Source organism: Diorhabda sublineata, chromosome 7 (assembly GCF_026230105.1).
Source record: "Diorhabda sublineata isolate icDioSubl1.1 chromosome 7, icDioSubl1.1, whole genome shotgun sequence".
Taxonomy (NCBI): domain Eukaryota; kingdom Metazoa; phylum Arthropoda; class Insecta; order Coleoptera; family Chrysomelidae; genus Diorhabda; species Diorhabda sublineata.
In genome coordinates this window covers 30,145,517-30,157,974 of record NC_079480.1, presented here as the reverse complement: position 1 = coordinate 30,157,974, position 12,458 = coordinate 30,145,517, and the positions used below count along the sequence as shown (strand labels likewise).

Sequence of the window (12,458 nt, the reverse complement as noted above, 5' to 3'; positions counted from 1 at the left end):
TCCTTTTTGGGAATTTCTCTCTATTTCTCTGATAAACCCGGTACATGGTTTAGAAGAAACCAACACAATTACACGAGACGTTTTGAATCTTTGAATCAAAGAGAAACTCATTCTCTCTCGGGTCAGTGAAGCCAGCAGTTCTCGAACGCCTAGATCTCTGCAGAGCTATGCTACCCCTACTGTGTCGGCACGCGCGATTTACTTTAATTTTCCGTTTTTTATATATTTTTGGGTATATTGTTAGTTCATGTATATATAGTACGTTTAGGTAGTTATCAAACTTTGATTATTGTGCTACCTCATCACCATCCTCGAATCTAAGACTAACGCCCATATAAATGTCCCACTCTCCAGAAGTACTACCAAATAACTTTTTAGTTAAGAATCAAATTTAAGATCAGTGGGTGTTCCTGCAGGTGTTATTTTCCGTGAAAAGAGCTACAGAGAAATTTTTATGTATAAGGTAGACAAAATTAGATGATATTTCCTCACTTTTGTGAATAATGGTGTTATAGGAATAAAATAAACAATGTGCTCAGTATGGTACCAAAATTGTTACCTATATTTATAACACAATAAAAATAAACGGAAGAATAGGGTGAAAATACTTTTCAGACTGGTTTCGTCAAGAATTGATAAATGTAGGGGCATAAGGAAAAGACACCTTATGCATGTAACTTGGGAACAAGTGCAATTATTAGAAAATAAGAGCCAGCCGTAAGCTTGTACCCTAGGGACAGTTCGAATATAAAATTTAGCCATATCAATTATATCGAATTGCACAAAATAAGGCCAACAAGAATTAGTAATATAATATGTCACAAAATTAACTGAATATATATCTGTAGAATCGAATTTTCATATCATATTATGTGAAAAAATCTGAGGAAGTTTCTACGTAAGCTCATTCAGTTTCATCCTACACAATCTTACAGCACTGATGCGATTAATTTTTCAGTATTAGGTGTTAACAATTCCTGCATTGTTACGATTTCATTCACAGTTTTCGAATTATGCAAATTTATTCATAGAAGGAGAGAAAGCGTCTCTCAAAACATGGATTTTATTATTCGTTGGTATTTTAACGATCAAAAATATCAGAATCGCACCGGTACTTAAGTTTTGCGTTTATGAGAAGAAAAATTTTTATCATATAATTTTCCGCATCTCTGGTTATATGCTTTATGACAGGTTATCCTAGAATTCTTGAAGTAGTGTTAATATACAAGGCGACTCTATGGTTTTCAATAATAGTCATGATCGAGCTTGTTCCATATATTTGCAATACATTGTTACACTTGATCTAAGTTTAGTGATCTGAAATTTCTTTGTACCTCCTATTTTTATCATAAAGCCCTTCTCTATCGATTTTAGTCAAAGCGTGCTGGTCAAAATAGACTATTATAAGCATCCATACATAGGGAGAAATAAATCATTGTACTTATTTTAGCATCAAGTTATTTAAGATAAGATCTTGAATCATTCTAGAAAACATATCGGGAACATCTAACTTGAACATTTACTGTAGATGGATACCATCTGCATTAAAATTGATTAACTAGAAAGTAACTTGTATATTGCGCATACCTAACGCAACTTTTAAAGATAATAAACAAAAACCTTAACAAATATCGAAGGACATAACTCAATTTGAATATAACAAATTTCTTCAATTGTCTTATTCTTATTGAATAATTTTATCTATTAAAACTCCATCAATAATTAAAAGTTCTCTAAAATCAAGATAATATGTTTGTTTTCGTGGGTACATTGTTATGATTACAGGTCTTTAGGTCTTTAATCAAAACAGGTATGTTAAAAAATCAAAATTAGAAATATACCTTCGGTACGATTAAAGCTCCGGATTTGTATCATCTGCAGCTTTTGTTCTCTAAAAACATATTCTAGTGACTATATGGTAAAATATACTTAAAATACTTAAAAACCAGAAATCACATGAGCATCTAAAAATCACAGTTTATTCAGTCTGATTGTAAGTTTATCTTTTTATTCGATATAATATATTCAAATTGGTGAAATAATAACGAAAAAATAGAATTTGCTATAAAAAAATGTTAAAAAAAATGAAATTGAATGCAGATATCTAATAGGTACCACCATATTTCCTTATTTTGCTTCTTGTTGTATGAAAGTTTTACTGAGATTCCAAATTTTCTTCTCACATTTCACAATTCAAATGTAATGGCAATTAGTAGTTATTGGCCTATTGAATCTTCTACTTGCTTCAATGAATCCGTTCCTCTTTCCAATGTTTTTGCTCAGATCGCCTTAGACACCGAGTCAAAACGAAAAAACGTATATAACCTAAATAGTTCTACCATATGTTTAAATGATCACCAAAGAAATTCTTATTAATTATTGCTGCCTCTGGAAGCCGGAATAGTTGTGCTGAATACACTGTTTACACCACTACTACACTAACACTCACAAGAGTGTTTGAACAGTGTGTATTCAGTATGAATATCGCCAACGGTTCCAGAAATTCCAACTTAGGAATAGTTGTGGTTGACGATACTAGATAGCACCATGTATATTTCCGAGTGGACCTTGTTACCCTCCATTTGGTACAACTCAAAGGCTTTATCCCAGGTATATTAAATAGATACAACTGAAAACCTTAAAACAAAAAAAATATGTGGTAAATTTTATAGTAAGATTTTAATTTAGAGTGTCTGGTTCTTTGTTGATATTTTTGGTATTGTAAAATCATGTTTTGATGTGGTTTTCTATCTCTTCTGTCTAAACTGTTACCTGTCACTACTGACGGATAAAAATTCCATTAATACATTTTTTCCATTCTGTGAGAAATACATACTTTGTTACTGTCCATTTAAAATTTTTGCTCTTGTTTTTCAAGATTTATTTATTTTTTATCAAATAATAAATACGTACATTTCAATTATTAAATATTCTAAATTATGGTCTCTAATTGAAGGTGTAAGCCAAGATTTCATATTATTATGAACATTCGATTATAAGGAAGCACCCTGTACAAAGTTTATGGTCGAATGAATGGATACTACGCCTTATAAATTAATAACATCAAAGAGAAAACAATTTCGAAAAAAAAATGAATAACTGAAAATGGCTGTATATATATATAAAGTAAAAGCATTCCATTCGAAATTATTGTAATTGAATAGGATTGTGAACCATGTGTGGCATTAACTTTTGAAAAATTAATTTCCGGAAACTCAGACACGGAGTAGCAATATTGTTTATCAAAAATAACTGAAATTATAAGGTGGAAATAGGCTATATATGAATTAAAATTATTAATGCTTCTAAATGTTCTTGATTTTAGGTCTCTTCTGTTTTAAAATTAGTAGTAGTACATAAAATATAATAATAATTTTAATAATAATTAAAATATTTTGATACAGAGTGAAGTTAAGTCGAAACGTCAATTTTGTATCAATATTATTAAAAAAAACTAATTTTTAAACAGAAGAGACCTGAATCAAGAACATTTAGAAGCATTAATATATCAAAAGATCTAAGAAGTAATAAATTAAAGAAATTAAAATTATTTAATATCTCTTCGAAAATATCCATTTCAACCTTTACTAATGTATAAAAAACAAGAAGTAAAAAAAGGTCCTGAAATTGAGACAAATTATCACAAAACACATATAGGAAGGTCTAAGAGTAGAAAGCTAAGGAAAATTATATACAATATCGAGTCAATTCGAATATTGATTTTTGAAGCTTATTAAATTCATAATTTTGTTATAATAAATTTTAACAACCCTCAATCCTCAATTTATTAATTTCCTGGTGATGAATACATCAATAAATAGTAAACAAGACGTAAACAATTTAGATGAAATTTATAGTTCTATTTTATAAATTTTAAAGCAAGAATTTAACTGATGACCGCTACATTTTTTTGAGTTGTAGAAACTAATAAAAAAGTAATTTTTCTTGCTAAAACAGATTTATATGTCGATTATATTTAGATATTCATAATGTAGGTGATCTATTGAATTATATAATTATGCAAATTGTCAACGTCAAGTCATATTTTTATAAAGACGGGAGTAGATCGCAACGTTTAATTTTTACTTGTGGTCTTTTTTGTTTTTTTCTCATTTTCAAGTAGGAGTCATATTTTCATTTGATTGTTCTATGAATACACATACACTTTCTTAATTGAAATTATTCTCCAATTATTTGATTTAGAGCGAGAATAATTGAAACATTCACTATTTTAGGAGAATCACTAGTAAGTATCAATATAACTCTGTTTAATAATTTTGGGCGGTCTCTCTTTTCCCAAGTAATGTATTAGTTAAACTATCAAACGGTGGACTCCTGCTGTTTTTACCCGTAGATTCCACCTCTCATTTTCTGTCTTGTTACATACCCAACTGAAAAGGAGGTGGCCTTATGGGTTCCTATATTCGATTCTTAATTGGTTCTTGGGACCACTCATTATTTGAATATAGAAAAAAGGCACTCTTGCTAAACTCCCAATAAAATTTAAGTAACAGTGATCTGAATGCATCCCTGTAAAATTTACAATAGATCTAATAAGAATACAGCTAACACTGGGTATGGTATTAATAATTGCTTTTCTATTTACAGAAGTGGAACAGTTATCAATTAAATATATTCTGTTCAAATTAACCGAAATGCAGATATTGATCTCCTACTGTTTTCAATCACCGGTAATTTGAATGAGTGACATAATGATAGTTAGATTTTTCATCATCCATCAAATTAACAAATAGTAAGAAGTCGCTTACACAATAATGTAACACATCACAAGAACTATAAATTACATCAAAATGAAGATTGATGATATTAGGTCCAGGAAAGAGAGAAATATAAATGAAACTAATATCAATAAACTGGAACCAAATATTTCAGTAGGTAATAAAAAAAAGAGGCTGAATATATATATTCTCTAAAATATGCTTTTAACTCGATTTTGGAAACCTAGAAACAAGTACTATCTATACAAGTTATAATAATTTATCACTTATCATATAAGATATTTGGATTATTCGAGATTCCAGAAGAAATGTAACCCGCACTGACGCGCTTGTTCGCGTTTTACAAAAATTGAACAAATTACGAAGTGTGATTATATACACAAACTCTTGCGCTCGCGTTTACGTTCGCTCCGAGATCGCTTACGTTCCAGCGCCTAGCTGAAAACAGGTATCTAGGTCTTATGACCACGCACACACGTCTAAATACGATAAATACTTTGTTAAATCCCCAACGACAAAAGAAAGTCAAAAACTTCATGAATATTTTCCAACACGAACTCAACAAACGAGTTGAAGGATCAGTATCGAAGTTAATTTTCGTATGCATTGTTTAAAGTAGTGAAAGGTATATATCAGTCGCTGTTCTAATGGTGTAATCCTTTATTGCATCGCTTATTTCGTTAATTATCTCCCTTCTCTCTCTCTCTCTCTCTCTCTCTCTCTAGATAATGCAATTGATAACAGCTTAAGAATGTTCGATACCTAGACCGAAAGAATAAATGATATTCATGACGTTACTCCTGGACCTGTAGGCTAACTGGAATGATTTTGTTGCCTAGGACCAACCAGAATTTGTAACCGAAGAGGACTCCAACTGTGGCTATCTACCATTTCTATAAAGGTTAGCGTTCAGTGGTATACTACAGGTAACTTTTGGTACGGGTACCAGCTTAATATTATTGATGTGTTGTATTAAAAAGCAACGCTAATTTAGCTCAATCAACTTGCTGAATTATCTTAGTGTCAAATTGCCAAACGCTTCGATATCCCAAATGAATTCTTACTTGGACTCATTACCCCACGGGGAGAGAACGAAAACGTGAATGACTACAATTCTACAGAAAACTTGCTACGGGCTAGTAGCTCAATCAACTTGCTAAATTACTTGTTTTAGTGTTGAATTGCCTTACACCTCTGTTTCCTAGATGAATTCTTACTTGGACTCTGTACCCCACTTGGAGAAAACGAAAACGTGAATGTTTAGTTCACAGTTCTAGACCTGGAATTGAATGACATTGGGAAGCTTTATATAGTTTCATTTCGTATATTGTATCGTAAAGTATAAAAATCAAATTGTTTCTTTTCTTTTTAATTGCTTTCATATTTTTCTGTTTTAAATCGTAACCCTCCTTCGAGTGTTTTCTTCGTGTTGGTATCCATATTTATAACTAAATAAATTTCTAATCTTCATTTCTATTTTCGACTTTTGTCTATTGTCACGCATATGCCTATTCTTTTTGTTGGAGGACTCCAATAGTTTTTGTAATATAAAATGTAAAACCAAAAAAATATTTGTTTTCGAATTAACTTGTTGTCATTTTTAATGTAGGTATGTAAAACATTTTTAAATTTCATCTATTACCTTTTTTTTGAGGTGGAAGGTCTTCTCGACCGTTCCTCGTCCATAACGAACTAAAATCTTACATAAACAGTTACATTATCACCATAAACAAATTTTAATATTTCTTGAGCTTCTATAGTACTTTTTCTCAACACCTTATAAGCTGGAATGTGTTCAAACTTGTTATCGTTTGTCTTAACACATGAAGGTATAAGAGATATTAGTTGAAAAATATTATTTGCTGCTTCAATATTCCTTGAGTTATTTCAGATATCGTATATTATCTTTTAGATGTCCTCTTACGAATTTTTTATTAATTTCACCATATCCGTTCTGGCATCCTCAACTAAATTTCGTGAATAGAGAATTATGACCAACAGATGCCTAAAATTACGGGAACAACTTTTTACAATTTTGAATTGCCATTCTCGACGGATTAGTCAAATGCGGAAATATAAATTTTATTGAGAACACATGTGACAAATCCCATCTCCTAAAGAAACAGATATATATTTATAAATCAGAATAATAAGCAATTCTTTATCATTTTTACTGAAACACTGGTCATTTATACTCTTTAATTAATAATAATGATATAATTTGATTATCTATATTGTTATCTCAGCTATTCATGGAGTTCAAGGAAAATAGTAGATAAACGATAAAACTGGATGCAAGTGCTATTTATATCGAAAAATTTTGTAAATCTTTCAGGGTTAATGAACATAATGACTCAAGAAGATTAATTTACTTTACTAATTAGTTACGCATTGAAGATTTTACGTCAAATTTAAAAAAACTTTAGAGAACGTTTAGAGAATTTCTTTGGACATACAGTGGACTGCCCGTCACTATTCGTACAAGGCATTTGATATATAATATTGCTTGTTTTGTTTTTTGGTGTTTTAGATTTCAATTTAGTGAAATATTTGGATAACGTATTATATCCTTTTTGCCTTACTCTAATATCATATTTATTAAAATAATTCGATAATTGTTGGGAAAGTCCTTGTACATATGGTAAGGAATATGTTTTTGTTTTGATGTTTCGTTTCTGTTTTGTTTTTAAATTGATTGTAGTATATGTTTATCTTTTTCTTGTATATGTTATTTATCATTTTTTCTGCGGGTGTAATTTGGGCGCTAACCATCCTTCTTTATCTGTTTGACCAAGAAGGGTAGATAATCCGACATGTATTTTCGGCGCTAACCATCCTTCTTTACCTGTTTGACCAAGAAGGGTAGATAATCTGACATGTATTTTCGGCGCTAAGAAGTGCAGGTAGGTCGAGTCATAAAATAACCCAATAGAGGGAAAGTTGATAGATTTTTAAGTAGGTTAGGTTAGGTTAGGTTGAGTTAGGTTAGGTTAGGTTAGGTTAGGTTATGTAAATCTCTTATTTTATATGTAATATGTACTTAAGTACTAAATAAAAATATAAAAAAAATATAAAATTTACTTTATTCTGTAGAGTGTTACAAAAATGTTGTGAGGAAACTTTATTAAGGGCAGATTTTTCATTTAAAAAAAGTGCAAAGTAGCCCCCTCTAACGGTAAATTTTTTCAGACCTTAAGTGATAATAGGTCTCTTATAGGAAAATCTAAAAATGTCGGTGATTTAATAAATAACTGTATTTCATAAATCATGTACTTCAATCGGTTAGCGCCCAAAATACACATAGGATTAAAATGACCCTTCGGTCTTGGCGCCTAGTTTACATGTTGTAAAAAGTACATTAATCCTTTAGCGCCCAAATTACATCCGCCCCATTTTTTCCGGATAATTATTTTCTTTCAATGCACTTACGACAACGTACTTTAAATATGAAACTGAAATAAACAATCTATCAGTAATAGAAGATCTCGAGGAAACTGTCCTTAGCAAACTTGATATAAATATTTCTTTCTTTTTCCGATATGTAGATGATTGTGTTACTACCGTACCAAAAAATCAAATTGAAAACATAAATAAAAAATTCAATTTTTATCATAAAAAACTACAATTTACAATCGAAATCGATTAAAATAATAAAATCAATTTTCTTGATGTCACCTTATATAAAATTAACAATAACATAAGAATAGGTAAACTTTTGTTTGTTCATATAGCATACTAACACAGCTTGAAAACACGATAATGTTTCATTTTATTTAATTTATTTGAAAACTATATGGAACTGTTATATCGCAGATTTCAATTATTTATATTTATTGAGTCTACTCGTTTCAAAATTTTCAATAGTACCATCATAGTTTAAAATATCATGAGAAAGTCTGAATTTTCTTCTTTCTATTAAGTACTCATAGTGTAGTTTCCCATAAATGTGTTTGTTGACTACTCATTCAGTTGGAATTTTTTTTTTGGTTTGAGATGTATGAAAGTTTGAATAATCACGAAAGATTTGCTTCAAGATGACTTATGGGTGTTAATTTCTAAAATTGTTACTAGACTGGAATCTATTGAAATTTATTTCAAGAAGATTAAGTAGTACGTATGAATACGAGCAATTCACCTCGTACATACGGTATTTATTAAGAAATGACTATATGGGCGAATTTTTTCCATTAGAGCGATTTACCCTGGACATATACATATAGCAGTAGAGATGTATCCACGTCGCCGCCGATGAAACTCAATGCATTCTATGTAAAGAAAAAAAAATTCGAACATAACCCTACAATTAACTCATTTTCGGCTCATCTCTTTCAACTTTTCAAGCGTCAAAATTGCTTTGTACAATTTTTCTCGTAATCTGTTTGTACAGTTCACAATAAAAAGTTACCAACTTGTTACAGAACATTATAGTCATCCCAACTAAAAACTGCTTTTAATCTTTTAACGGTGATTGGCATTCATGACTCCTCGCCGCAGAATAAAATGAGAGGGTATTTAACAAAGAGCTACAAGACATATACTAAATCAGTTTCGGATGTAGTAACATCTCTTTTAATTATATTTATTAAAAGGTAATCAAGTTAAGCACTGTTATGACTCAGTGATTTTTTTAATGAAGCGTATATTATACACAGGACTTAAATGGATGTAACTCATAAGGGGTTTCGGTTCAATAGAATTTTATTATTATTAGTAATTACTTTTTTGACGTATTAATATATGTCGGACATATTGTCGGAGGAGTTAAATAGAAATAAGTATGATGGATTGAATCGATATAACAGATACGTCGTATTTTCATAGAAATGATAGAGAGCATACCCAGACTAGTTAATAATAATTCAATAGAAAACACTGAAAATTTCAAATTCAAACATATGTCGCTCACAATATCTCCATACAATCGTAACTTTATTGGTTTAATTTTGTTTACTGTATCCTCATTTCTTCACATATTCTTGCTCTCATTGTCCTCGATATTTTATTTGCTACTTTAACCGATCCATGAATTATCCTAATTATTGTTTTTTCATATATCCTTAGTTGTTCTTCGTTCATATTTATTAGACTCATACTGTTTTATTCCAGTTTTGTAGACTCTTAATTTAGTTATTTGGCTTATCTTGTTCTCTGTATCATGTTTATTGTTAATGTTTTTATAAGTTCTTAAAGCCGTAGATTACGTGAGCTTCCTTTTATCTTTCAATTTCCATATATGTTTCTACAAAACTTTCCCGTTTCCTCGCTTTCTAGAGTTAAAACATCAGCATATCCTACTTTTTGCTTTGATTTATCAATTATAATTCCATAGTTATTAGATGCCCTTATTATGCAATCCACTGCAATATTATCACTCTTCTCCTAGAATTTATCATCATAGTTTTCAACAGTCGTAAAAACTTATGTGGTACTTTTAGTTGTTACATGTCCTCCATAACTGACCTCTGTTAGCTGCTTTGTCAATGTTGAATCAATTAATAGAATCTGCACTCCAATGTTGTGCTAGCATTTTTCGATAACTTGTCCTTGTCCTTGTCAAAAGCCTTTTCGATATCCTTTCTTTCCAGCTCCACAATTTTTTTTCCATTTAGTATCGTTGTTAGTATTTTATATACGGCGTTAAGCAAATTAATTCTTCTATAATTGCTACATATATTGGGATATGGTATTGGTATAATCATTCCAATAGACCACTCCATCGGCATTGTTTCTGATTTCCATACATGAACTAAAATAGTCTATATTTTAGTTCATGTAGATTATTTACCCCATTTTTATTAGCCCTTGCAGTATTCCGTCTACCCCACGTAATTTCTTGTGTTTCAATGTCATTATAATCCTTTCTAAATATTCGAGCATTGTGCCATTATTACATATATTCTTCATATACACTACATTGGACATTTTTGAAATACTCACTACAATCTTTTTCTTTAATACATGTTCCTTCTCTATGAATTTTTTCATTCTATTATCTTGTTTTCATGAGTCCTCTTATTTTTCTATATTTATCATAATCAGCTTTTTTCATAGTTCATAGCCATTTTCACTTAGCTTCTTTTTCCTTTAATTTAACATACAAGATCGTTCATAATTTTTTTGTATCTTTTGTACCAATAACTTTCCCTACATGGTTTTTTTTAATCTCTTTCCATCACTCCATCAATATTATATTTTTCTTAACTCTTTTGTAGGCGTTTTTCTATTTAATCTCTGTATTGATCCTTTTCAGTTGGTACACATTCCATTTTCTGCATTTTATGGTTACATCAATCTCAAAACCTGTTCCTCTGTTTCTCTGATTTTTATTTTTGTCACTAAGCCATAATCTATTCTGTTTTCCGTAGTAGTACCTGGTACCACATAATTTTATGTTTTTTCTGTGCCTAAAACTATTGCAGATAATATACATATTGGTTGGCAAGGTTACATATTCGTTTTTTTCCTATTTGTGCATATCTCCAATAATAATTATTAATGTATACACTTATTATGTCTTACACTTATGAAGTTTTTAGTATGTTTATTTCCATCTTTTCACTTATCATGAAATCTGTACCGTTCTTTCCTTGTCTATCTTCCTCATCATCAAACAGAGTAATTTTTGCTTATTTTATTTTTTCCCTTCACACATGTTCTTTTCTCGGTATAATTATTTTGTCCTAATGCAGTTTTTGCTTTTTCAATAGGCACCCAACGAAATTCAGGATCTCATCGATGTATCGTTCAATCAAATTAATAATTACTGATCTTTTTGTGAGAGGATAACATGAATTGAAGTTATCTTGAGGACCAAGTTGCTTTTATATACCATTATATTTTTATGTTATTGCTAATTCTATATATGATGACATGAAAGTAGTAATTAACTTTATTATATTGTTTAATTGTGAATTAAAGTTTCATTATATCGGAATTTAATAATTGGTTTATATGTATTTTATTTCTTAGTTTACTTGAGACAGTTTCCTCATGATCTTCCATCACTAATTATGCTATAACACTTGATATAATTATCGAGATTGGACTAAACAATTAATTTAATTTCCTTGAAATTAACTTACAGATTTCACAATAACATAATACTATGTCATACAGAACCAATTTGCTATGGAAGACATGTAAACTTCCATTTATGTTATCACATCTATAAAAAAATATCAGAGATTAAATTTTGCCTGATAGAGCCCGCCAACTACCAAATTCTAATTTTAGATGTACAGTTATTGAAAAAGTGAAAACTTCATTCAGTTAAAACAATTATTCTATAAAAATGATAAATACCAAATTCAAATGCTAAAATCAAAATATAATATACAAGGTGTTTCTATATTCGACCGACAACGCTCTATCATAGAGAGATCTCAATAAATGATTCATTTTGATATGGGAATACGACCCTTACGGGGCCTAGTTGCTGAGATATAGGTTGTTCCAAATTTTAAATCAAAATCAAAAATTTGCCATAAACCAAGAATGGTTTTTTCAAATTTGGTGACCAATATACTCCTTGATAAAGTAATATTTCGACATAAACAAGCTTTGGAAATATTTAACACTACTAAATTTTCCCACCAATAAATCTTCTCCCGTGAAAATTAATTCCAGCAGGAAAAACTCGTTGGCGGGAATCTTCACATCCATTCCTTGACCACTAAACTATAGAGTGGGTTATAAGTAATTCACCCTTCGTCCCTATTT

General features: G+C 30.1%; 1 protein-coding gene across 2 annotated transcripts in view; it reads left to right on the top strand.

Annotated features, from left to right (window-relative positions):
- The window catches only part of LOC130446373 (integrin alpha-PS2), a 180,062-nt gene that overhangs the window by 132,848 nt on the left and 34,756 nt on the right, over positions 1-12,458 (top strand). The gene's annotated exons all lie outside the window — the stretch shown is intronic.